General features: G+C 38.3%; 1 protein-coding gene across 1 annotated transcript in view; it reads left to right on the top strand.

Moving 5' to 3' along the window:
* The first annotated feature begins 1,886 nt into the window (after positions 1-1,886).
* Positions 1,887-25,548, top strand: part of VSNL1 (visinin like 1) — an 81,223-nt gene continuing 57,561 nt past the window's right edge. The window contains exon 1 of the mRNA XM_054566543.1: positions 1,887-2,151. The gene's annotated coding sequence lies outside the window, so the exon portion shown is untranslated. The remainder of the gene's footprint in view (positions 2,152-25,548) is intronic.

Below are 25,548 nucleotides of genomic sequence, written 5' to 3'. Positions count from 1 at the left end.
CATTCCTCCTCTCTGCGCAACCTTCCCCAGGCGTCTGGCCCAAGGAAGCGCGTGCCTGGGCTCTGGGCCGGTCAGGAGAGCATTTTGCAAGGGTCCCCCCTCCGGCGTCACCGCTGGAAGCCCTCACCTAGCCGGGGCTTTCCATTGCCACAGACTCCTGAAGGAGAGATTCTCCTGGCCTTCCCTTAAGTAGTTTTAAGTTCTTCCAAGCAGGACACTCCAGTTTGCAGCCAGGAGCAGCTCTCTCCTGGTGGCGGTGGTATGTCAGTCTAGAGCAGCAGTTCTAAACCAGAGCGCCTCAAGAATTTTTAAAACTTGCAATACCTGACTATTTAGTCAGGGGCGCTGACCTCTTTTCCCTTAGACTGTTAAATCTTTTTTTTTTTTTTAATTACAGCCAATACAATAACCTTCTGGTGTAAATGAATCAAAATTATACCTATTTTTTTGTCAGATCAGCAAAATATATATATATATATATATATATATATATATATATATATATATTTAGTGTGCTGCAGAATTTTAGTAATTAGTTTATATGTGCCATGAAATGAAAAAGTCGAAAGTCGCTGATCCAGAGCCCATGTACCATGGGAGTTGCTCGTGTAACTCAGCAATTTTCCTGGAGGTGATGAGGTGCGTGAAGGCTTTTGGCAAATTGTGAAGTTCTGCTTAAGGAGGATGTTGATCTTGGATCTACACTGTGTCTCTAGAACTCTCCTCCCCTTAAAATAAAATTCCCACCTGTAAGCTTCAGGAGGGGTTTTGTTCACTGCATTACCTCCAAAGCACAGAACAGTGCCAAATAGTAGGTAGGTGGTCAGTGCATAATATTTGAATGAATGAAAGTAAAAACATACACACTTGATGAAAATGATCAGGTTGGAAACGTATGTGAATTACTCTTGCTTTTCCTGGTACAGAAGCGACCAAACATTTACTGGGCACCACTCTTTGCCAAGTCTTCTAGGCTTGGCAGGCCACTGGAGAGCAGAGGAGGGCAGGCAGACTAGCTTTGTTCAAGAACAAAAAAAAGGGAGGGGGAGGTTATAAGATCACTTAGTTCAAGCCTTCAACCCTGGACGATGGTTCATTCGTTCCCTCCCCATCACCCCCTCCACCACCATCCCCCAGTCCCACTAAAAGCATATTCAATAAGCATTTATTAAGTGCATACAGGTAGCGCTTACTAAACGTTTGTTGATGGTTAGATTTGCTCAAGGTCACACAGGGAAGGTCTTGGACACAGCTCCCTTCAAAGCACATTTCTCCATAGCCTTTCTGGGCCTGGGCCATCCAGGGCACTGGGGTTCTCCTGCAGGGCCTGGCTCCCAGTACTCCCAGCGTAAGGCCCTCGGACAAAGGGGCCCATGCCAAGTGCCCACCATCAGGGTTCCTGCACGGGAGCCCAACTGATGATGGGCTCCCAGCTTGCTTGGAACGCTTCCTTCAGAGACAGGGATTTTGGCAGTTTTCTCTTCCACCTGCTCCCTGACAAAAGCGGGGCTGGGGGCCCTCTAGGGCTCAGAGCGGCAGGAAAAGCAGGATCCACAGGTTGCATCTCTAGACTCAGCCTTCACCATCAGACTGGGCAGCCGCCGGGCGAGGTGAGCCCACGTTGCCCTCCTTCGCGCCTGTCCAGGTGAGGCTGCCCCGACAGCCAGGCTTCCTTTTCCTATCTACTTTGCTCCTGAGTTTCTGCTAAAATCTGGAGACGCGGAATCCACCGGCGGAAACTCCGAGCCCCTCCAACTGAGCATGCGCCAATGCCAGGCTGCTTTCGGTCGGCGGCTCCCGAGCTCTTGGAGCTGGGGCTGCGGAGCGGGAGGGGCGGGGGAGGCGAACCGGGAGGGGGTGCCTGGCGAGGCGGCGGCTCGCGCGCCTGCGCATCCAGCTCCAGCGACCCCAGGTTTTCTATGGGATTCCCAATCTGCAGCAGAGACTTACCGGAGCGTGTTGCAGCGGCCGCTGGGTTTGGAAGGCGCGATCCAAGAGGGATTTAAGCAGCCTAGAGCTCCAGTGGATAAAAAAGGGCGCGAGAGAACGACGCAGAGAGAGACGGCTTGACCGTTTGCCCGAATTAAATATATATAAAGAACTGTTGAGTTTTATCATTTTCGTTAGGTGACTGTGCACAGCGCTATAACTGTAAGTAGAAAAAAAAAAAACAATATTCGTTGCATTCTGCATGTGTTGTGCAGCCAGTTGTCTGGGAGATGCTTTGATTATTGTCACTTTGCTTTGCATACAGATGCGTCTCCATGCGTGGTGACAGTTGCCTTGGTTAATACTGGCCATCTGACTGTGCTGTTAGTCCACGGGGGACTTTTGGAATAATGGGGTGGGGGAAGGGGGAGTGTTTATATGCGGTGTGTTTGGCTGGGGGCGGAGGGGTGTCTTAAGCTATATATTAAAAAGGTGAAACAGAGGTGATTTTGTAGTTTAAGCCTATAAATAGGAGGATTTCCTTACAGAGATTTAAGTAACTAATCGACCGATTGAGAAGTTTTCCGGTTGCTGATAAAACTATTGAGCGGTTGCAGTCAAGGAGCAACCTGTCATTCGTGGAGTTGGTGCAGCGTTTTTCTCACCGTGGAATAGCTGTGAAGGTGTTTGCTAAGTAAACCTGAGTGGACGAGATGGTGTGGACAGCAGGGTTGGTTTCCAAGCGGGATGTTAGCGTTTAGAACCACGCAGCTAGAGGCAAAATAAGCACATTTCTCTCAGTATTTAGAAACGAGTGGATTATGTTTCCTTTCTGATTTTTCGTCACGATGGTGAGTGGGCAGAAAAGGGACAGATGTTCCACCGCACAGTCAGCCGTCTATTTGGAACAGAGTCGGAGACACAGAGCGGCTGAATGGGGAGTCAGACCCAAACTAGTTACCTGCCTTTGCACCCCGCGTTCGCATTCCGGAATGCGGGGTTGGGGACAGTGGACCCAGTCGTGTTCCATTTGGTAGCGTTTCTTTAAAGGAGGAAAGGTCGTTTTTGTGTTTTCTCTTGAGATAGATTGTACCTTCCCAGAAACGGGAGAAGGGTCTTTGCAAGGTCACCCCCCCCCCCCGTGGAAATCTGAGGTGCCGGTGAATGGGGGAAGGGGCTGCGAGAGGAAACGGTGATGCTCGGTGCGAGTGCTCATCGCAGCTCTGCGCGGATCAGTGCCCTGCGAGATGCGGGAGTGGGAATCCATTTTTCTAGAGTTGCCCTCCTGTCCATATTTTGGAGACTAAAATGAAATGGAAATGCGGTGGGTGTAGAAAACAAGTGTATATACTGTGTGTCACATGCCACTTTAAGACAAAGACGAGCAAGGGAGATGTATTTCTACTTATTATTATTTTAATTTTAAAAAATTTCAGGTTAAGACAAATTAAAAAGGAAACTCTTATGAAAATACATTTTATCTCCGCTACCCGCCCCCCAAAGTGCCTACATGTTTGAGTAGCGGTGGCAGTGGTGTGGTGGGGTTTGGGGCGGGCGCGGAGGGGTCCTGCATCAGAGTGCACACACATTAAGCTTGGGTGTTTAATAACCCCAGAAAATGCTGCACTGAAGCAGGTTGGCAGAATGGAATGAGGCAGACAGACAAGGGAAGAGCATGGCCAGTGTGTGCTCGATTTCCACAAAAAAAAAAAAAAAAAAAAAGGCAGGTCCAATTTCTGGGATGGAATGAAATAAATTTTACCCAAAATAGGGCAGCTCATTATAGGGCTTTTTACCCATGTGCCAGTCCAACCATTTAGAACCTACTCAAAGGAATTTATAATTTATTTAAATGGATGAAATTTTAAGTAGAAGATGTGAGAATATCCTCTCCTTGGAAACCCAAAGAATAAATTATACTGCCTTCTCTGCTCCTTCCTTCCTTGGTTCAGGGAAGACAGAGCAATCATTTGTCACAGTTGAGCCATACTCCCTGTCATCACCGAGAGCTGGATCAGCTCCAGCAGGTGTGCACTGCATTGACAACTGGGTGGTGGAGGAGGAAAGGGGAACCCAGTATTAAAGTCCACAGACATTTGATCTCAGGTAGCCTGGTTCACAGGCTGACAGGTATAGAGGGACGCATCGAGCCCACACCTTCAAAACTATCTAGCCCAAATGAGGAACTGAGGCCCAGAGCCATGAGCAAGGGAAAAGTCAATTAACTTCTGGTTTGTGGAATAAACAATTAGAAAGTAATGTTGAATGGAAACGGGCCCTTCTCTCGGCACTCTGAACATCCTCAGTGACATTGATGAATGCTTCCAATAAGTAATTTTTTGCTCCTAAAACATCTTTGAGAGGGTCCTAAGGGTTCCTTTTCACACCACAGCACTTCTCTGCCTCTCCTTAAGTGTAAGGCCTCTTTCTTTTCTATTGCCCTTCACCTCTACTAGGTTCATCTCTTTAGATGTTTATTCTGGCCTTCCTGGCCTCTTCTGCACCTTAGTTAATTTCTTCAGAATCTTTGGAGTGTTTTGAAAGAGCAGGCAAACCAGCTGGACCTTCAGCTTCCGTTTGAGGCGTCCCCAGCCCCATCTCCATACCCTCCCTGCTCAGTTCCCAGAATCTTTCAGGGAATCCCGCCTTCAGAGACACTGCGGGCGCCATGCTCATTTACCTTCTTGCCTCCTCCTGAATTGCTGCAGCTACCAGGCCCTGGGACAGAGTGGAATGAGGAAGCTGCAGTGTAAACACACCCTGGGCTCTGCCAGCTCTCCTCAGCCTCCTAGAAGGCAGAATCCAAATCCAAAATGCCTGTCCCTGGCCTTCTTGGAAATCCTCCAGGTGAAACCACCTTCATAGAAGGGGGGGGGGGGTCAAGAGTACTGCAGGAAGAGTGCTTGACTGGTTCGACCTGACCAGACCCTAGAGAGGTCAGCAGTGCAGATTTTTTAAACCTTTAGAGCCTGCAAAGGGCTTGTGGGGCTCTCCTTGCATAGCCCCCTTCTATGTCTTGCTGGAAAGGGACTGCAACGCAGGCAGTAGTACCCGCCTGAGTACCCTTGTTCTCCTTCCTCCTTTTTTTTTCTTTTTTTCCCTCACTTGCTTTCTCTATGTTTTCCTTTCTTCCATAAAAATTTCCTGAGTATCTATACAATAAAGCTCCAGGCATTTTTAAAATAACCCAGGTCTTCCTGTTCCTTCTCCAAAAATGTAATCTCTCAGGCACTCAGAAAGAACCCAAACCAACCACAAATGTCCCGTTGAGGGAAACGCTAGGAATTCTTACCTAAAAAAAAAGCTGAGACACTAGAGGACGCTAGAGCAAGATAGAGTCTGAGTCTCTGTCTTATTTGAGAGAGTAGCTAATACCCTTGGAAGTTGTCAAGGAGGCAAGGTGATGAGTTTCTCAACAGGTTCACCATTTAACCAGTTAATTTACTCCCTCCCCTCATGGTAAACCTTTACTCAATTAGGGAAGAGTTCTCTTTTGCATACAGTCTGTTCCTAAGAAATGCTCTTGCGTCATATGTCACCTGGTCTTGCTATCCCATTCTGAAAACAGGCATTCCAGGATTATTCTGAACACCAGGTAGTCTCTGCACATAGCAGAGACTTGTAGCTGGTAAGTGCCCTGCTTTGATTTGCTAGGCTATGGATCTCATTCTATAACTTAATTAGAAATGCTGTCCTGGGCAAGCTATAGGCTTTCTATTTGGGTTGCAAATGGTTATGGGTTCCAAACATTTCTGAGGAGCTCTGTGGGGAGTTTCACCAAATGACAGTATAACATTAATATCAAATGCATGGTTTCTTAATTCACAAGGACAATATATTTTAATGTCATTCTAAAGGTCTTTTTCTTTGTATTGAGTGATTTCTATATTCCTAAGGTTAATGATTGTTTAGGAAAATAGGAGCGTTCTTTTTTAGAAGGAATCACATTCAGTTAATTTAAGATTGAAATTGACAATGTTCATTTTAGTTGTATGTAGTAGATATAAATATATTAAATTTCCTAAAATCAAATGATAGAGATAAATTAATAAATGATTGATATTTCTGCTATCCCAGTGATTAATTCACATAACTAATAGAATATATGAGCTGGAAGAGATCCATGTAAATTACCTAGACCATCCTTCCAATACATAAAAGTACATTAGTACATTAAGGAACATTTTAACTTAAAGAAATATCTACCATATGAAAACACAGTCCACAAGAGCTGAGATTTTAATGACCTTTTTCATATTTCCACAATATCTGCACAATGGCCTTTATAGTAGATACTCTATAATATTTGTCAATTAAATACTTGTTCTAACATGAATTAGTTGTATGTACCTTGATAATTATATCAAGAAATTAAATCCTCTACTAAAAACATGTGAACATTTAACATTGCTATAAATATTTTTGTTACTAAAAAGAAAAGTTAGACTAAAGATTATTTTATAATTTATTTTCAGTAAAGATATAAAGCACTATGTTAATACCTTTGAGTGCTTTTTAATCCACTCACATGAACATTCTCCTTTTAATCTCTAAGAAAAACTATAAATTATTTTTACCTATTTTCTAGAGTTGATATTAATAATTCAAAGAGGCAATGTAAACCTAGACTATGGTAGCTATGTGTACCACTCATTTAGATGATGGGTCTCTTGAGCTATGGAATTATTTTAACAGGTTCACAATGTGAAGGGATCGACCACAACACTACATTTCTCTTTTATGGTTGGTTTCTAAAGATAACTTATGCTCTCTTAAGTGAACCAAAATAATTTGAGTTGCTCACAGCTTGATTCATTGAGAGAGAACTTCACAAATGGGGTGCTTTAGGAACTACTTAATGAATGAAACAGAAATGGAATAGGAAATTACTAAAGAATCCTCAAAGAGGTTTGACACTTTAATAATAAGGTGCCTGTGAATACATTAAAGAGATGTTCTATACCCTGATCAGCTAACTTAAAGCATGCAAGTCAGATGATTTTTTATGATTCTTATGCTTTCTCTATATTTCTCAACTGCCTTAATTCACTGCATTTCTAACACAGATGGCCTGCTGTGTAACCACTAATTTTTTTATTTTTTAGAAGAAAATGCACTGTATTTCTAACCATTTGTTGGATTATTTTCAGGTGAACAACCTATTTCCTTTTGTTCTAAATTACACTTAAAACTTGGAGTACTCTCATACACCAAATGCCTTCAAGCTCAATATATCTAACTATAATTACTGAACTTTTTATAGAAAGTAGGCCTCTCTGAATTAACAAAGATTTTATTTTTATGAAGTATTGCTCATAAAAGGCAAAGTATTCACAAATCAGTTAAATTTCCCTACAGTTATTATAGATCTATAGAATAAACCCTATTTTTTAATTCTTGCTCCAATAGGGATTCCTGAAAATAGAAATCTGTCACTTTAAGTGTACTTTTCTTTTTCTCCTTTCTTTGGATCTTGTTTATTATCTCTTAAGCTCTGAAAGTCTATCAACTTTCGAGGAGCTAAGTGTAGATAGATTTTTTTTTTTTTTTTTTTTTTTTTTTTGCAAATCATTAACATGTTAAATGTGCTTTGGAGCCTGGATGAATTTTTTCTAATTCAAACAACCAGACCCTAATATTTCTGCTGTTTCATATTTCAGAATGTTTATAGCAGTTGAAGGTTTCTTAAAATAGTAGACTCTGGTGCTACAGGAATCTCTGGTGTTTTATATTTTGCATTGGTTTTATTTTTTTAATTTAAAAAATATTTTATTTATTTATTTTTAGAGAGAGGGGCAGGAAGGGAAAAAGAGAGAGAGAGAGAAACATCAATGTGTGGTTGCCTCTTGTATATCCCCAGGCATGTGCCCTCACTGGGAATAGAACTAGCAACGCTTTGGTTGGCAGGCCAGCACTCAATCCACTGAGCTACACCAACCAGGGCTGCATTGGTTTTATTAATTTATGTTTCATGTGCTTATTTTTGACTTCTTGAAATATAATCTTAAATTATCAGTGAAATGTCCCATTGGAGTTCCAGTAAGCATTATCAATAAAGTTGACATGCTTATTAACATAATATTTTCTTTTTAACATATCAAATGATGCTGTACAAGTCTGATTCAATTAACAACTTCTGTTTGTTGGAATTCTTTGACATTTGATGCTATGAGTTAATGGAAGACTATTAATTTTGTTTGTTGTAGAAATTCAAGTGTTTTTGAAATGTATACATAAGCTACTTAGGGCTTGCTTTCTTGGTCATATGGGAAATTTTATGAAAACTAAAAAAGACTGCAAAATAAGTTTAAATTTTATACAAAATTGTTAGTTTTCTTTTAAATGTTTTTAAAGGTATTCTTTCCTCAGAGTGACATGAAAACCATCCATTTAATCTTTCTTCATTTTTAGTTTGTGAATGGGAAAATTCCTCAGCCCTCACCAGTGTTTAAACTGGCTCAAAAGAAATGTAAACAAGTGTTTTCAAGCTAGATACGCTTAGATAGAAATCCCCAGTCCCAGTTTACTAGTTCTATGACTCGAATAAATTGTTCAACTTCTCAGCCTCAGTTTCTGTTTAAAATAGTCATCCACAGGATTCTTGAACAGAAAATAGAAGCTATATATGTAAAGAACATAATGCCTCATTAAAAGTGTGCAATAAATTATAGTTATTATCATCCCTTTCATGAAAAATCAATGGTTCATAAACCACTTTAGTCTCTGAACAGTAGTAATCCCATTCCTGATGGAACCTCTGAATAACGAATTGAGCTATTAAGAGCGCTGAACAGTTAACAGTGCTTAATCTACAAAACAAATGACTGTTGCATAAATGCACCAAGCACTATATAGTCACTGTGGAATCAACACTAAATAAGATACAATCCCTAATGAGGAAGACAGATAAACACATTTCTGTAAGTCAAGGAAAGTAAAAAGGTGGTACAGATACATAGAAGAGAGAATTTCTAGAAGAAATACCTATACTGAGTCCTCAAACTTTCCATTTCTATCATTCTTTATTTAAATAAATCCCCTTTCCATCACACCTTTTCTTGACTGTCATTATACTGCCATGTAAATTGTGCAAAACAGAATGTGGAACTAAAAGGACATTTTTATGTTTGTTTCCTTATTAAATACATTTTAAGATTAACTATTAATTACTTTTCAATGTAGCTAAATTATGTGGCCCCTGCATCCCACCCAAACCTCCAATAGACTACAGAACTTTAATAAAAAGTACTTTAAGATCCCAACCTTTGGTTTCAATATTATACTATAATACTTCTATCCTTTAATACCTCCCCCCTAAAAAGAGATTGCTATCTGATACTCTCCCCTACCTCCCTTATTATTCTAACTAATTTTATGACTAATCTTTCAATTTCTCTCTGTGGGAGGACGCTTATGTGATCTAGTCTTTCATTCTTTTTCTCAGTGCTTTCACAGTAGGGAAAATAACCCTCTTTTCTACTGCACTGAAAACCTGTTTCCAATCCTTCCTTCCTCTCTCTCTCTCTCTCTCTCTCTCTCTCTCTCTCTCTCTCTCACACACACACACACACACACACACACACACACAGTCCAAATGGCCTTATTTTCTTTAGCTCTTCTAAGAGCCTTTTAGCTTCTCCCAAGCATTTGTGTCCCTTTTCCTGCTGTTTCCTGCCTCATTTATTGGGGAATTTCAAGTGTGTTTCTAACTTGTGGTTAGCAAGGAACATCCTCTCTCCCTATGAAGGCTATGAAAGTTGCGCCTGAACTCTGAAGTTTTTTTGTACAGTAAAAGTCTTTGGTGATTCACAGAATTGGGTAGGATTTTTGGTTCTTATTCATTTGGAGAGCTTATTTTCTTTTTCCCACCTGTGAAGTGGAGGTAATGTATTCACCTTATGGAATGTTGAAGACCTTATGTAAATATACCACCTAAAAGAGCATAGCAGGGAGTAAGTAAATGACTCTTCCTCCCACTCCACCCTGCCACCTTCCCTCCTGCCCAGACTCTTCAGTCTGCATATCATCATTTCTTCTAGCCTCATATTCTAAATATACTACTCTTTCCAAGTATATTTGCCCTAATTTTCTGCTAGTTAAATAATAGCTAATACATACACATCCCAGGTAGCATGGTGAGTGTGGTCTTAGAAAAGGTATACCAACTGAATCAATGCCCTAATTGAGACCTGTGTCCCCACATCTGCTTGGAAAATCTCTTCCATTTATTTAAGACATGTCCCTTACTAAAGTTCCCAAAGCTTCTAATGACTAACACCCAGGTGATGAACAATCCTTCCTCACACCAGTGATTTATTGAACTCTTCATAATTAATGTCTGGGGGCCTCTGCCAGCTTGTAATTGTCTTCTGACCTTCATCTCCTCTCTCCTTTACCTCTTCCTCTCTGGTGCATGGAGAACCTGTGCCAAATTCCAGTGACACCCTTACTTCACTTCTTTGTGCTCCTACCACTACCATTTACATATCTTTTGTTCATAATACAAATGTCAATCAAATAACACCAAATAAATGGCTCAAAAGGAGATCTTAGTGGTACACACAATCCACATGGAAGAACATGTCTGATTCAGGGTTTCATTTATTGAGTGTTTGTAGTAGTGTGCACACTGGCAGAGCAGAGAACAGCTCTCAAAGCAGAGGGAGAGATGCACATACATACTGATACATATGTACACATATACATACACGATATGTACACAATGAGTTCAATGTACTATTATAAATTGTTCTACAGTTTTTAAGCAAAATCTCCAAGAGCAAATAGCTTCATAACAAATCAATGCTTATGAGGCCACATTAAAAAGAAGACCTATTGAAAGTTCCCTCATTCTACATGAAGTAGCTGAGTTCAAAGAGAGGATAGTTTAAGTTTGGTGGTAAATACCACCAAAAAAAAAATTTTTTTAAAGAAATATTCCCAAGACACTCATAGTTATTTCCACTCAAATAGTTTTGTAGAAACATTTTTGAAGGGACTATTTCTTCCTACATCCCATTCTTAAATATTCCCTGTACACTTTTATATAATGTGAATATTGTGAATAACTCTGAATAGCCGGGTTGTAAAGACCCCAGTATCTGTTTAACTTTTTTTAACCTTATTTTTCCAATGTTTGTTCAGGAAACTTATGTTATAAAATCGTTATCACCATCTCATAGCTACTTTAGAAGGACAGAACCTGAACTATATGTGTATAATGGAATGTGCATAAAACTAGGAGCCATTGTGTTTTAGGCATAGCATCTGTGCGGTGGTCATCACAAGTGTGAAGTCCTAGAAGTTACTTAATTTTTCTGAGTTTTGGTTTCCTTGTATGAAAATAAAGATGAGATTACCAGTCTTCTCTAGTTAGCAGTTATGAAATTGAGATGACTTTGAACATATTCTATGGGTTATATAGTGCTATGTGATGATAAGAAGTTTATTATTATCATGCAACTTTAGAATTTTAGTTTATCTTTGATAAAAGATATAATTTAAGAATCAAAATACTGGTCTTGTGCAAATTATTGCATCAAGGTTATATCTGCTTCCCAATGGCTTAGTTCAAAACTGAGCTGAGGAAGAGGAGATTATATTGTACACAAGTGGAAATTTATGTTTAAATTAGACCGAACTTTTTAATATCTAGAAACAGCCACTTTTCTGATACTTGAAAGTAACCTGAAAAGACATAGATCAACCGAATAAATCATCCTGGAATGGAAAAGGAAAACACAGTAGAGCATGTTTGAGGCAGTGATGAAAGAGTAAAGGTAGATAGCCAACACGTTCAATAAACTGGTTATAGAAAGAGCAGTACAAAATGGCATATGGTTTGTTCATAAAACAAGGGGTCTAGGCAAAGGAGAAACTAGAAAAGAATGATATTCTTCCACACAGGTGCTCTGTAGATGACCATGTACACAGAAATTTTAGCTGTTACCCAATATCAAATTCATCTGAATATTGGAAGTTATTTCTAGGCTAAGTCATGAGAGCAAGGTATGAAAACTGAGGTCATTTATTTTTGCAATAATATTCACTAGAAGCATTGTAAAGAACTTGGAATATATAGAACACTATGGTGGATATTTACACACAGTCCTTCACTGAGTCCACATTACAGCTCTGCAAGGTTAAGTGCAAAGCATGCTTCATTTTGTGACTAAGTAACTGTGTCTCAGAAAGTAATTTATCCAAGGTCACACTGCTACTAAGTAAAAAGATGTTATTTAAACCCAGGACTCTTTCTGTCAATCTATACAGGCTTAAAAAAACAAAACAAAATAAAACAAAACTTCTTAAATACTATGGAAAGCATATACATTCAAAGAGAATAACGTAATGAATTTTCATTTATCCATCACCCAGCCTCAACTATTATTCAGGTCACTTTTCTTCCCTCTCCAGTAGATTGGTTTAAACAAATTAGGACATTATATTATTTCATTATGAATATTTAAATATACACCTATAAGGACTTTTTAAAACATGTCTACAATACTGTCATACACCAAAAATAATTAATATCATCAAATATGTAGTTAGTGTTCAAAGCTCATAAGAATTATAATAGTTTATCTGAATCAGGATCCAAATAAGGTGTTACATATCCCACTTGGCTAATAGACAGTAGCCTGTTTTATGTAAGACGTTTATACAAGCCCTGCTTCTCTCTAGAGAAATATGGTATAGATAAAATAGACATGGCTTCAGAGATGAATGTAGTTACTCTGAAAGCAGTTATTTAACTTTTGTAAAATGGAAATTATATCCCTGAGATTAATTGCAAGGATTAATATCATGTCTATGAAAGTGCTTAGCACAGTCTCTGGCATGTATAAGGCCTTCAGTTAATGTTAATTTCCCTTTCTAAAAAAATTTAAAAGGAAAACAATGGAATAATAGGCCAGGAAGCTTGAGGAAACTTCTTGGAGTGCTTTGGCTACTGATCCCTTGAGATCACTTCCATTTTGTTTCTGGATGGAAATTGGACCACGATTGTGCCAAACTGGCTAATGGCTAATAGTCCTGAATCCTCCCCACTGCATGTTTATAGCTCTGTATGGTTTCTCACATGAAAAGGAAGCAAATTTGTAAATTTAAAATGATCTCAAAATCAGAAAAATGACAATATTGTAAAACATTTTTAACTTCACATCAATTAAAAATAATACAAAAATGTATGATAGGTTAGTAGAGGCTGATATAATGTTGCCGGTGTCATAATTAAAAAACAAATAGAGGCAATTAATCTGATTCAGATTTGGGGTTTTTTTTTTTTTGTTCATATGAACTCAGGCAAGTCATTTCACTCCTCATGTCTCAGTTTCTCAGGATATAAAATAGAAGTTCTGGATAAAATAATCTAAAGATTAGACATCAGCAACTTGGGAAAATGGAAATAAAACTGGACTATAAATCAGAACCAAACGAATTCTGACTCCACCACTTATGCAAATAATTGGCTTTAGGCAAATAATTTAATCTTTCTAGCCTCAGTCTCATTTGTTACATGTGAATTTAACCTCTCTCACTAAATTGTTGTAAAAAGTATGGATACTATATGTTAAAGGACTAAAAGAACCTTAGTATTTAACTGGCATTCAATTTTTAATAATGAAGTAGCATTTGCTGTTCTTAATGGGCTTTTAATTTAAATTGAGAAATTCAATGAATTTATAATCAAGAGATATACAGCTGAGTATAGCTGACATGCTAGCTCCTGTTTTGGATACATATAAAACCATTTGTGAAGGTAATGGGTACTTTTTCTAGAACATAAATGTTTGAATTCAGAACATTGTGTTTATAAAGGCTCATAGCACAATGACAGTAACATAATGTTCTTGTACTTCTTGTGCCTGCTTATTTAGTAAATACTAAGTGAGCAGTTTCTTCTATGTTATGTGGGAACAACTAAAATGCTAACCAGAGTACTCAGGTTTTTGTAATAGGTCTTTAAGTTTATACATCTGTGAATGAAAACTCACTGGGAGATGTTATAATATAAGAAAGGCTAAAAAATTTATGCAGTGTTCCAGCTAGCTTCTCAGGATTATAGCTAATGGTTCCTACAGCAGATAACCAAGAATCCCACCACTTCTCTAAATTTGGAGCCAGGTTGGACACCACTGATTGCAGACATGGCAATTGAGTTTATCTCACTATAACAGTGAAAATATTCCAGTTTTGTGGCTGTCTAGGAGTACATATAAGGGCAGGATATTTCTTTTTTTCATTAGGTGAAGGAGACAGAGATTATTTTTTTTCTTTCAGAAGACTTTGTATCTAGTTTTACAAACCCATTTGACAAAATTCTAAGAACTAGAACTAAAGAAGGCTACTATTGACATACTAGGAGATTCATTAAACAATACTCAGTCCTTAAAGTCCCTACTCACACAACAGCTCTTAAACAGCTTGACTGGCAGCTGGGAATCTGCTCTTCTTAAGTGCTTAGTAACACCTTCTGAGTAAAAAGAATGATACCTACTCACTGTAGGAAATTTGGAAAGAAAAATATAGAAAAAAGAATAAAATCCCCTAATATCTGTTATTTATCGGTCAAATTTTCCTCCTTTGCAAATATTGTTTCTAATAAAGACTACTCATTCTTTAAAATTTATATCCTACTTTCGTTTCCCTTATCATGACCCATGCAATTAGAACTCTTTACAAATGTCATTTTAAGATATTATACTCCATTACATGTATGGGCAAGGTTTACCTCACTGTTTTCTTCATATTATACATTTTAACTTTTTAAATACCACTGGAAGGAACATCTTTGTGCACATTACTCACTACCATTTTAAGGGTAGCCTGTACAATGTCCTTGGCATAGATTTCTAGGTATCTTTAATAGAATGAGTATTCCTTTGAACCTAGGCTGGCTCTTAGTGGCAGAGGGTGGGACTCTAGAAAATAATAGGCCAGAGGAGTCATAACATACAGTACTTGGCGGGGAATTTGTCTAAACTACTTAGCAATTTTCAGGGCCGACTTTACAAGCAGATGGCTGCATTCCTTTTGGAAGCTCTGAAAAATCCCTTCTGATCAAAACCTATCTGCAATTGCCTGAAATCCCATCACTTCTGTCACTTTGTTTTGGAACAGGAAGTAGGGAGGAGAGCCAAATCTAGGCTGAGATCCCAGAACACTGGTTTATATAGTTTTAATGGCATGTTTTGCTTTTATTATCATTACTACTACAACTACTACTACCACCACTATCATCCTCCTCCTCTCTATATCATTCCTAATAGTATCTTCCTAATTGGTTTGTGAATTCCTAGAAAGTAGACCCAGGGCATTATAAATTTTTGGATCTGTCATAGGTCTAAAAGAGGTGGGCCAGGTGTTAAGTGACGGTTAAAATGATGGTATTTTGACCAAGAAGAATGCCTGCCTAATATCTTTGTCTTTTAAAATATAGCATCCAGCACATTGGCCAATACAATTACTTTCATGGTCCTATGTGGTTCAAGGTCCATGAATTCAACACTTCTTATCGAAAAAAGAGAAACTCTTGGATGCTGACTTGCTACCATTTTAAGGTTAGTTTTTAAAAGATTTCTCTACCAAGTGCAGGCAGTGTCGATGTGCCAGTGAAAACCCCAGCACTTAGGAACCCCTATTTTTACATCAGTCATTATAAGAACCATATTTATTAAGTTGCACAGTCATATATGAGTACAGCCTGATAAAAAGAAGCAAATTCTAAAATAATGTCAAGTCATCACTTCTTAAATCATTTACAGCATGAACAGTGATTGGCTGGCAGACATGGAACCAGAAGGAAAATCATAATTGCAGTGTCACAGCCCTGAATTCAGATCCCAACATTGCTACTCACTAGTTGCATGGCTGAAGTTTCTTTGCCTAAAAATAGAAACTGTTAGGTCTATCTTACACAGTACATGTAAAGGTTAAATAAGATTAGGAATCGGGGATACCTAGGAAGAGCTGGGGAGAGAGTGAATGTACCACAGCATATAGCTACCAATATTATTGTTTACAGTCGTATGTGACTAAGGCTCCTAGGTCTTTTTATGACTTAAATATAAACAAAGAGCTCTGGCTAGCCTGGCTCAGTGGGTCGAGTGCCAGCCAGCTTGCAGGCCTGCAAACTGAAAGGTTGCAAGGTTTCTGGCCAGGTCCCCAGTGGGGGGCCTGAGAGATAGGCAGGCAGCCATCAATGTTTCTTGTGAACACCGATGTCTCCCTCTCTTTCTTCTCCCTCCCTCCCCTCTCTCTAAAAAATAAATTTAAAAAAATCATAAATATAAACAAAGCTCTTAGACTGAACATCTATTTAATTGACCAGTGCATTCCCAGAGCCAAGTCCAGTATACAGCATACCATAGGTGCTTGATAAATATGCATTGGGTGAACAAAAGAAGACCAGAGATGGAATAGGAAGATGGGAATTTCTGGCCACATGAGGAGATGTTTCAGGGACAAAAGGCCTTTACATCTGCTTCCTCACATGAATAATTCCCATTTTTGACAAATATTTATACCTTATGATGTTCAGATGTTCCAAAACTGCTCACAGTCAATGAAGTGAACAAGATGAAAAAGGAAGAGAGGCTTTTTGAGGTGTGTAATGTTTGAAAACTTCCATGGCATCACTCTGGGCTAAGGACGCTATAGGTGCTTTGCTTGGCATACCTATTGTCTCACTCATTTTTACAATTCTTTTGATGAAGAAATTGACACTACTAATAGGGATTGAATAATCTCCCTAAAGCCATGAAATTTGTAAGTAATAGCTCTAAGATCCAATACAAATCTGTGCTCTTTCTACTTACTTTACCTTTTTGTTTTTATATTCATTATGTTGCTTTCATATGCAGTATTGTCTGTCTCATCAATTCATTCATTCTTTTAACAAATAACTATTAAAAAACTATCACTTGTCTAGTACTAGATATACGAAGTGAATTAAAACAGCCATAATCCCTGCCTTCATAGAAATCTAGTTAAAGAAACAGATATTAAACAAATAATCACTATATAGCATAAAATTATAAATAGGATTAAGTACCATGGAAGAAACTTATACTACACTACAGGAAAAAGTTAACAGATCTATTCTGAGCTGTTTGAAATAATGGATAGTCATTAGGAGTGTGACATTTGAACAATGACTTGAATGGCTAGACGTCAGCTTTGAAAGATCTCGGGAGAAGAGAATTCTAAGGAGAAATGAAAACTGATGCAAAGGAGCTAACATGAGAATAAACTTGATCTGTTAGAAAAGAATGCCACAAAGTGGGTATGGCTGCAGCATAGCAAATAAGAGATATTGATAGAAAATAAACTTGGAGAGGTAAGGTGACCATCTATCCCAATTTGCTTAGGATAGCTGGGTATAATGGCCATTATGCTTGCATAAACAATAGCACCTTTTTTTTAAGTGTGCTCTTTGAATAATCAATTATATGATCTCCTTATCGAGAGTTAAGTAGGGGCCAGAATATTTGGATATAGCTATCAAATGAATAAAAACTTAAGAAACTAGGTAACAAGTGAATTCCTCCTTGTTCTATTGGCCCCTCCTCTTTTAATCTGAGTTGGAACCAAAATATTTTTATTTTGTATCAGTCCAATGCATGTAGTAGGAAAAGTGAGATATGTAGATAAGGCTGGTTGCCCACAGAATACATCCTATGGAGAGATTTGTAGATCTAGACCTGAAAGAGGCTCCTAGTCTTACACAGTGATGGGGCAGCCCAAGACACTTGTTCCAAACTGATCAATTAGCACCAAGAAAAAGAGAAAAAATAAGGAAGACAAGAAGAGCTCCTAAGTCTATACCATACAATATTCAATAGTCTTCTATATTATCTCACCTTTAGTCTTCACAATTTACTTTAAGATGAGGAAATGGAAGCTAAGAGAGGTTTTGATAACATGATTGAATTAATTCTGGAATTTGAATCTAACTCTCCCTAACCCTTTCCATTAGGTTATCCTGCCCATCTCAAATTTTCCAGCTTAGCCTATTCAACATGCCATGCTCTTTTGCTCCTCATTGTGTCTATAATTTCTGCCTGACAATCCTTATTCATCTATTGCAGAAGGTTGCTTCTCATATGAAGCTTTCCTTAATTCCCACAAACGTGGTTAATTGTTTCCTCTGCCTTTGTATACAGGCATACAGACCTGTGTTGCAAAGTTTTATTCATTCACCCAGCCATTTATTCATCTATTTGACTGTTAATTATTGGACATAAAACAGTGAACAGGACAGACATAGTACCCATTGTCATGGAGCTTATGGCTAGAGAGGATTAATTAGCCAAGATATCAGCGTCATTAAAAATTATCTTTATCAAATCTCCTTTATCTCACCTGTGCATTCATTTGTCCACTCAACAAGTGCCTATTATGCTAACAGAGGCCTGATAAAATATTGAAACTCTATCGAAAATGAAAATTTAGTGTTAGTATGAGTCTGGAAGTATGAGGTATGAATAGTAACCGATAAAACTGAAAACTGGAAAAGGCACAGGCAAGGTCATGTGGTCCCTATGGATCTTATGAAGGAATTTAGACCTTTTATTCAGGCCACAGGAAGGCATAAAATGGTCAGATAATAATTCTAGTGAAATGAATATAGCAGCAATGTCAAGAATAAATTTGAAAGGTAGAGACTGCAAACAGGAAGATTAATTAGGTAGTTGTAGTTCTTGGGAAAAAAAGGAAAAAAGAATGTCTGAAATAAGGTAAAGTCAATGGGATGCACCGCAGAAGATGAATGCTATAGTTAGACATTACAGAATTTCTAATTAATTGGAACCAGGGAACAAAACATGGAGAAGTATATGCTAACACCTAAATTTCTGACTTGGGCTTGTAAACTCATGACTCTTCCCTGAATTACTGGGAACAAGATGCCCACTATATCCTCTATCGCCTTATGCTTTTCTAGAAAGGGGAGGAGCCCATTTCTTCTGCCCCTTTCCTGGTGTTTGTGTTGATGGCCTGTGGGTGAAAGCTGCCTTTGAAGAGAACATCGGACTTGCAATCAGGAGACGAGGCTCTGGACCTAGATCTACAGATGTTCTCTACATTCTTAGAAAAAGCTTATTTATGTCTTCTGTAGGCCTTTGTTTCTCATCTAGAAAAGAGAAGCATTGACCTAAATTAGGATCTACTTATTTACTTTTTATTGATTTATAAGGAAAAAAGAGACTAAAACAACTGACTTCATTTTTGCTGTAAATAGTTGTAATTACAATGAATATTCAGTGTTGTATGTCTCCTTTTTTCCACTTAGAATACCACAAGTAATTTGCCATGTTTCAATATAGTACTCACAATTTTATATTCCATTGACTTAACGTGCCATACTTTACTATGCATTTCCATAGTGGGGAATGATTATTTATAGTTCTGGAGTTTTGATCATTATTAAATGAAGCTGAATTAAATATATCTCTGCATATAACTTTTTTTTTCTCTTGGATCATTTCTTTAAGATAGCTTCCCCCAGTATCAATAGTGTTGCTATTTAATGCTCCTTAACTTCTGGTATTTTCTAGTGGGTTGCACCAACATACAATTTTAATGTTTGATTATTTGTAGGATTGAACTTGGTCATTGATATTTCATCTTTTGTTCATATTCTGTTCATATTTTTTCCAAGCTTTCTATAATATCCTCTTTCTGTTTTTTAAAAACATAATACTTAAAAGACATTTATCTTGCATATCTCCCCATTTAGTTATTTGCTTTTTTTTCTGTCATTTTTAGACGCCCTAAACTTTGAATTTATATGTAGGTATGTCAATCAATCTTATCTTTTATAGTTTCTGCCACTGCTTTTAATGTTTAGAAAGTCTAACAACCTTAATAAGTAGGTTAAACATATTTTTTAGGTTTGTTCATTATTTGTGTTTACTCTGGTATGAATTATCTATTCACACTCTGATCATTCATCTCTTCTGATTCTAATGGTTTCCTTAATAACTATATTTTTTATATTTTAAGCTATGTGTATACATACACAATAGCCATTCGCATTTTTCTATCATATTTTCAGTTTCTAATTGTTTTTGACTTAATTTTTATAATAAACTGTTCCAATGTTAGTGTTTTTTTTAAAGATGATATGTAGTATAATTCTGACTTACTTTTTTGATCAAATTGTTATCAAGTGATGATGATATTACTTGCAAAATTATATTTCCTTTCCTCTTTGTTCTGAAAAATTTCCTTGATCATATGTTAAGTAATTATGTATAGCTGGATCTATTTCTAGACTCTTTGTTCCTTTATACTGATCTATAAGTCTATTTTTGTGCCAGTAAATCCTTCACTTATTTGAGGAGAGCTCAAGTTTCCTCTCTTGAGTCTTTGCTTCTCTTGGCTTAAAATTCTCAGCTCCTTCAACTGCTGCTTTTGTATTTAGCGTCCAAGCCCCTCCCCACACTGCTAGGGACCAAAAGCTAGCATTTGTGAGATAACTGACCAAGCTGTGGAGTACCCTTCAGTTGCCTTCCTTGGGTAAAGAAATGCATAGATCAGGGCAGCACCCAGTGAGAAGGAGAATGATGAACACTTACACTGACATAACAGAATTTCTGACTCTGGAAAATATTTTCTTGTTTCTTGTCTCCTTTAATAAGGCAGAATAGCTATCAGTGAGTAAGAGAACTTGCAGGGTTCAAATCCTAACTCTACCATTTTCTTGCAATGTGACCTCGAGCAAGTGTCTTAAATTGTCTAAACTTTATTTTCCTTGACTGTAAAATGGATACATACTGGTATTTACTTCACAAAATTATTGTAAAGATGGGGTGCATAATTCATGAACACATAGTAAGCTATAATTATTACTGCTACAATAGCCTTTATATTCATTTATTATATCATTTAACATTTTGAGGTAGTTATTAATATGTACAATTTAAAGTTGAAGATGGGGTAAGAAGGGTTCAGTAACTTTCCCAAAGGCACAATCTAATAGAAGTGCTAGAATTGGGATCTCAGCTCATCTTACTCCAAGGCCTGTGCTCCTTCCTGTAGATGACATTTCTGCACAGCATGAAATAAAGTGCTGAGACCTGGTTTCTTGGGTTCTGCAATGGTAACATAGATGCAGCTCTACAATCTGAGGTGAAGATAAGTGGAAGGCTCAAATATATGATTGTCTTGAGATTTCCTTTTGGTTTGACTATGGAAATGTGTTATATTAATGGGAAGAAGAGAGATGGTTTTATCCTAATCTGAAAATTAGCTGACATAGGAACATATCCCTTCAAGCTAAATATTATTCAACCTACTGCTCCAAGTGGCACTGACACAGGCCCAGAAACATTTGTCATCCCCACAGGGTGGCAGAGGATGCAACACTTCCTCTCATTCAGCACATTACCTGTGCTCTCAGAAGGCCCACGGATGGGAGGGAGGTGGGTGGAGGATGCCATGTTAGCAGCCGGTGCACACCACTGCCAAATCAAACAGAACCGGAAGGTCTAATTTTAGCCCTGTCAGCCTTGGCATTGTCCCTTTCAGCCAAGATATTTTTCATGCACCACAATAAAGTGTTTTGTTCCAGCCTTGCTGGATACTCCACAAAGGCTCAGCAAGGACAGGGTAAGCGTAATTCAGAGCTAGAAACACATCAAAGACAGGAACCTCACCAGAGAGGGTCAGTCCTCCTCTGCAACCTTTGGTAAATATGTCTTTTCTATCCACTCATGTCCCTCCCAAAGATCCAAGAAGGAGCATGTGGTTGACTTTTCTTCCTCCAACTTCTTTGTGAACCTTCTGTTAGCTGCTCATCAACAGGTGTCTGCTCCTTCATGCCCTGGATTTGAAATTTACTCCCTCTCTTCATCCCTGCTTAACAAAGCCCACTTCTTTTCATACCTGAGTCTTTTTTTATCTCCTAAGATATCCTGAAAAGTGCACTGAATTAAGAGCTAGAAACAATTTCACAATTTACAAACTGCCTCCAGGGTTGGTTCTGTACAATGACCTGGTGAATTAGGTGAGGTGGAAAGTTTCATAGAACTTGTGAAGATGAGAAACCTGAAGCTCAAGAGGAAGTTGACTTTTCCTAAGGTCACACAGAAAAATGCTGGCAGAATTGGGCCTGAAACCCAGCTCTGGCATTTTAGAGAAAGGTTCCATGAACCTATCAAAGCACAGAAAACCCCCACAGGCCACTTAGGAGGACCCTGGGAAACTTTTCTGAGGTTATATGGAGGTGGCTTCCTGGCCCACAGCTCCAGGTTGAAGACCCAGAATAGTGGACCTTACCTTCAAGTAAATCACCATTTCCTTATTAATTGAAAAGAGGGCAGGGAAGGTTGACCTACGGACACATCCAGCGATACTACTGTTGGCAAAGAAGAAAATGTATTTTCCGTCTACCCTTATAGGTTTTTGGCTAAGCTCTACCCCTTCCCATAATAAGAGACAGATTAACCAGAGGAAAACAAGCAGAAGTGTTATAATATATATACCTCCTGTATACATGGGAGGTACCAGAAAAACTGAGTAACCCTTCAAAATGGCCCAAGTCACTACCTTAAATACCATCTCCAGTAGAGACAAAAGAAGATATTGGTTGGGAAGAAAGCCAGCTCTGGGAGGCTAACAGGCAAAGCACAGCACTCAAGGTCATGATTGTTATGCAGGTTTAAGTCAGCTGCCTTCTCCATTAATAAGAGTTTCTAGAGATTTAGTTATCTCCCTCTTCCTGGTACAAGAGGGAGACAGCATTACAAATAGAGAATATTCTTTATAAATGTGTCTTTCAGAAGGCTAACTTCAACTCAGTTTTCAGAGATTCTCCTATGTCTGCTGTTTCTTAAAAATAATTAGCCTAAAATAATCCTTATGCCAAATAAGCATATTTTGGGGGAGGAGATTTTGCTCTCCTTCACCTTCTTGGCTCTTTCCCCAGACCTTTAAGTAGATTCCTCTTTGGACTGCATTGAACAATCCTAGATCTGGCCTTAGGCACCCAGAAGTGATGACCTGTGGATCATCTTTTTTCTCTTTGAATTTTTTATCTTTCCAATGTGAATTTCAGTCATTATAATGAACAGCTCTTGCCTATCTTATATCTCACATAAACTGTGTGATAACATCATCACAATACTATGTGTAACATTATTACACTCAATATAGAAGGCACCACTGTGCCTCAAATAAGTCTCCCAACATGGTTATCCTGAAGGTTAGAGACTCTGACCCAGGGATTCCCCCACAACAACACTGTGTCTCCCCATCACTGCTTCTCCAGGGTGCTGAGACAGGTGCAAAGATGTCAGACTCAGGGTTCTCCTAAGCTTCTCCTCCATATTTATCGCTCAACCTAGAGCTAACCAGGATAGGCCTCTGAACTAAAGGTCTTCAGCCTGCAAGTGAACTCTAAAATATTGCTGCAAATTAATTGTTTGAAAAGGAGTGACTTTAATTGAAAGTATTAAAGACTGTATTTCCAGGATTCCTGAGACTGTTTTGTGAACAAAACATTTTGTTCACTTATTTGTTTGTTGAAATTATTTATCTACATATTTTCTGATTATAAATGTTATATGTGCTTATTATAAAACATCCAGAAAGATAATTAGGAGTGAAATATTATCATTATACCATACCCCGCAGTTGTAATCATTGTTAAGACTTTGATATAAATTATGTACTGCCAAAGCTTCATGAGCTCATGCAAACTTGAGCGTATGCATATAAAGCAAAAGCAAGGTGATAATACACATACTGCTTTGTGACTTGTTGTCTGTACTCAACAGTGTATAGCAATGGCTTTTCTCCTTTTTTCTTTCCTTTTTTTTGGGACCTCAAAACTCAAAATAAGCACACTTACATTAATCATCGTTCATTCATGGAACACTATCGTCATTGTCTATATAAAGCCCCTCTGTGTTTTATTATATATATTTTTATCTTCTGTACTCACTTCCATTCCTCTCCTCCCTTCTATTCTGTTTAATACATGTCCTCATGTAAGTGTTTATACTTGAAAATATATAGTTGTTTTGCATATTTATGTTTTAATTTAAATATATGACATTATATCAATACCAATCCATGTCAATTGACATGGATTTACCACTTTTGATGGCTTCATAATTTCCATTGTGTAGGTCTTCCAAAATCTATATTGCCTATTTCCTATGATAGACATTTAGGTCATTTTTTTTTTAATCTTTTTCATTTGTGTTGTTTTAAACAATGTTGAGATAAATATCCTTGTTTAAAAGTCTCTGCATATTTATGTGATTATTACCTTGAGATAATTTTGAAGGATAACTTTGTAAAAAATTCTTCACATTATTTGCTGGTCTCTCCATAAAGGCACTGAGCACAATCATCTTGGATCTCTGTTTCATCATCGGTTCTCTCTCATTGTTCAGCTGATAAGTTCTAGCACTCTGCCAGCCAGGATCACATCGTAATCAATTAATTTAACAACATTTCCTGGGCACCTGTTCAGTGGTAGTCTCAGAACTGGGTGCTCATGCAAACCTGATAATCACTCTGACCTTGAGAAAGCCCAGGTATGGTGAGATGTCACATTTGTCTTGGGGTGACCTCATGGTGTGGCGACAGAAGTGTGTACAAGAGTCAGGGTGCAAAAGAGGACATCATCAAAGATGAATTGCCTCATTTATGTCTGAAAATATGGGTTGGGGAATTTACTGGAAGACCAGAGTGGAGCTAATGGGACAGCTGGTGCACAAGCAGAGAGCTTTGAAACGATACAGCAAGTTGGAGCGTCAGGTGGGAACATAGGGAGGGACGAGACTAAAAAGGTCCTGGATGTGGGGGCACAGAACAGGCTCAATTGCACATCTTGAATGCCATGCTGAGGACTGGATTCAGGAGGGAGGATAATGGAAGGCCACTGAAGGGGTTAAGCTGAGCAGTGACATGGTTAGATTGTATGCTTTAGAAAGGTCATTTTGGCTGTAGTGTGGCAGATGGATGTAAGGAGGGCAAGACTGTAAATGGGGAATAAGTTCAGAGATGACGGTGGCCTGGTCTAAGGTAGTGGCAACAGAGAGTGGATGGAATTTGGGAGAGTTACGAAGTACAATCTACAGACTACTTTGCTTGATGACTGATTAGATACAGGAATGTGAAGGGGAGGGCAAAGTTCTGGATAACCCCAGGCTCTGGACAGTTGCCTGGGCAGGCAGTGGGGCATTTTACCCAGAGAATAGCACGGGAGGATAACATGTTGGGTCTGATAAGGTTGTAGGATATGAAGGTGGACATGTCTGGCAGGCAGATGGAGAGATTATATAGTATTCAGGAAAGGCGTGCTCTAGAGAGAGATTTGGGAACTGTATTTACCTTTGTATTGTAATATATGATAATATGAAGTAAAAGTTTGCTGAATAAGTTTAGTATCACACTTTTTTCAAATAGAATGTTTTTTACTTTTATAAAGCCACCTTTACATGAGAATTTCAAAGCCCTCTGTATTTAAGACCTGCCCATGTGAATTAAAGTATGTTTTAGATTACTGTACAGATAGCAATTTAAGAACATGGTGAGTGCAAACGGCTCTCACAGAGGAAAAAGCCTAAGAGTTGGAAGACTGGAGTGACTCTGCCATTA

The sequence above is a fragment of the Pteronotus mesoamericanus genome, unplaced genomic scaffold (genome assembly GCF_021234165.1).
Source record: "Pteronotus mesoamericanus isolate MK-2021 breed Mesoamerican mustached bat unplaced genomic scaffold, CSHL_Meso_final contig_101, whole genome shotgun sequence".
NCBI classification, from domain to species: Eukaryota; Metazoa; Chordata; class Mammalia; order Chiroptera; family Mormoopidae; genus Pteronotus; species Pteronotus mesoamericanus.
Note: the sequence above shows the minus strand (reverse complement) of the source record. Positions and strands in the feature narration are given on the sequence as shown.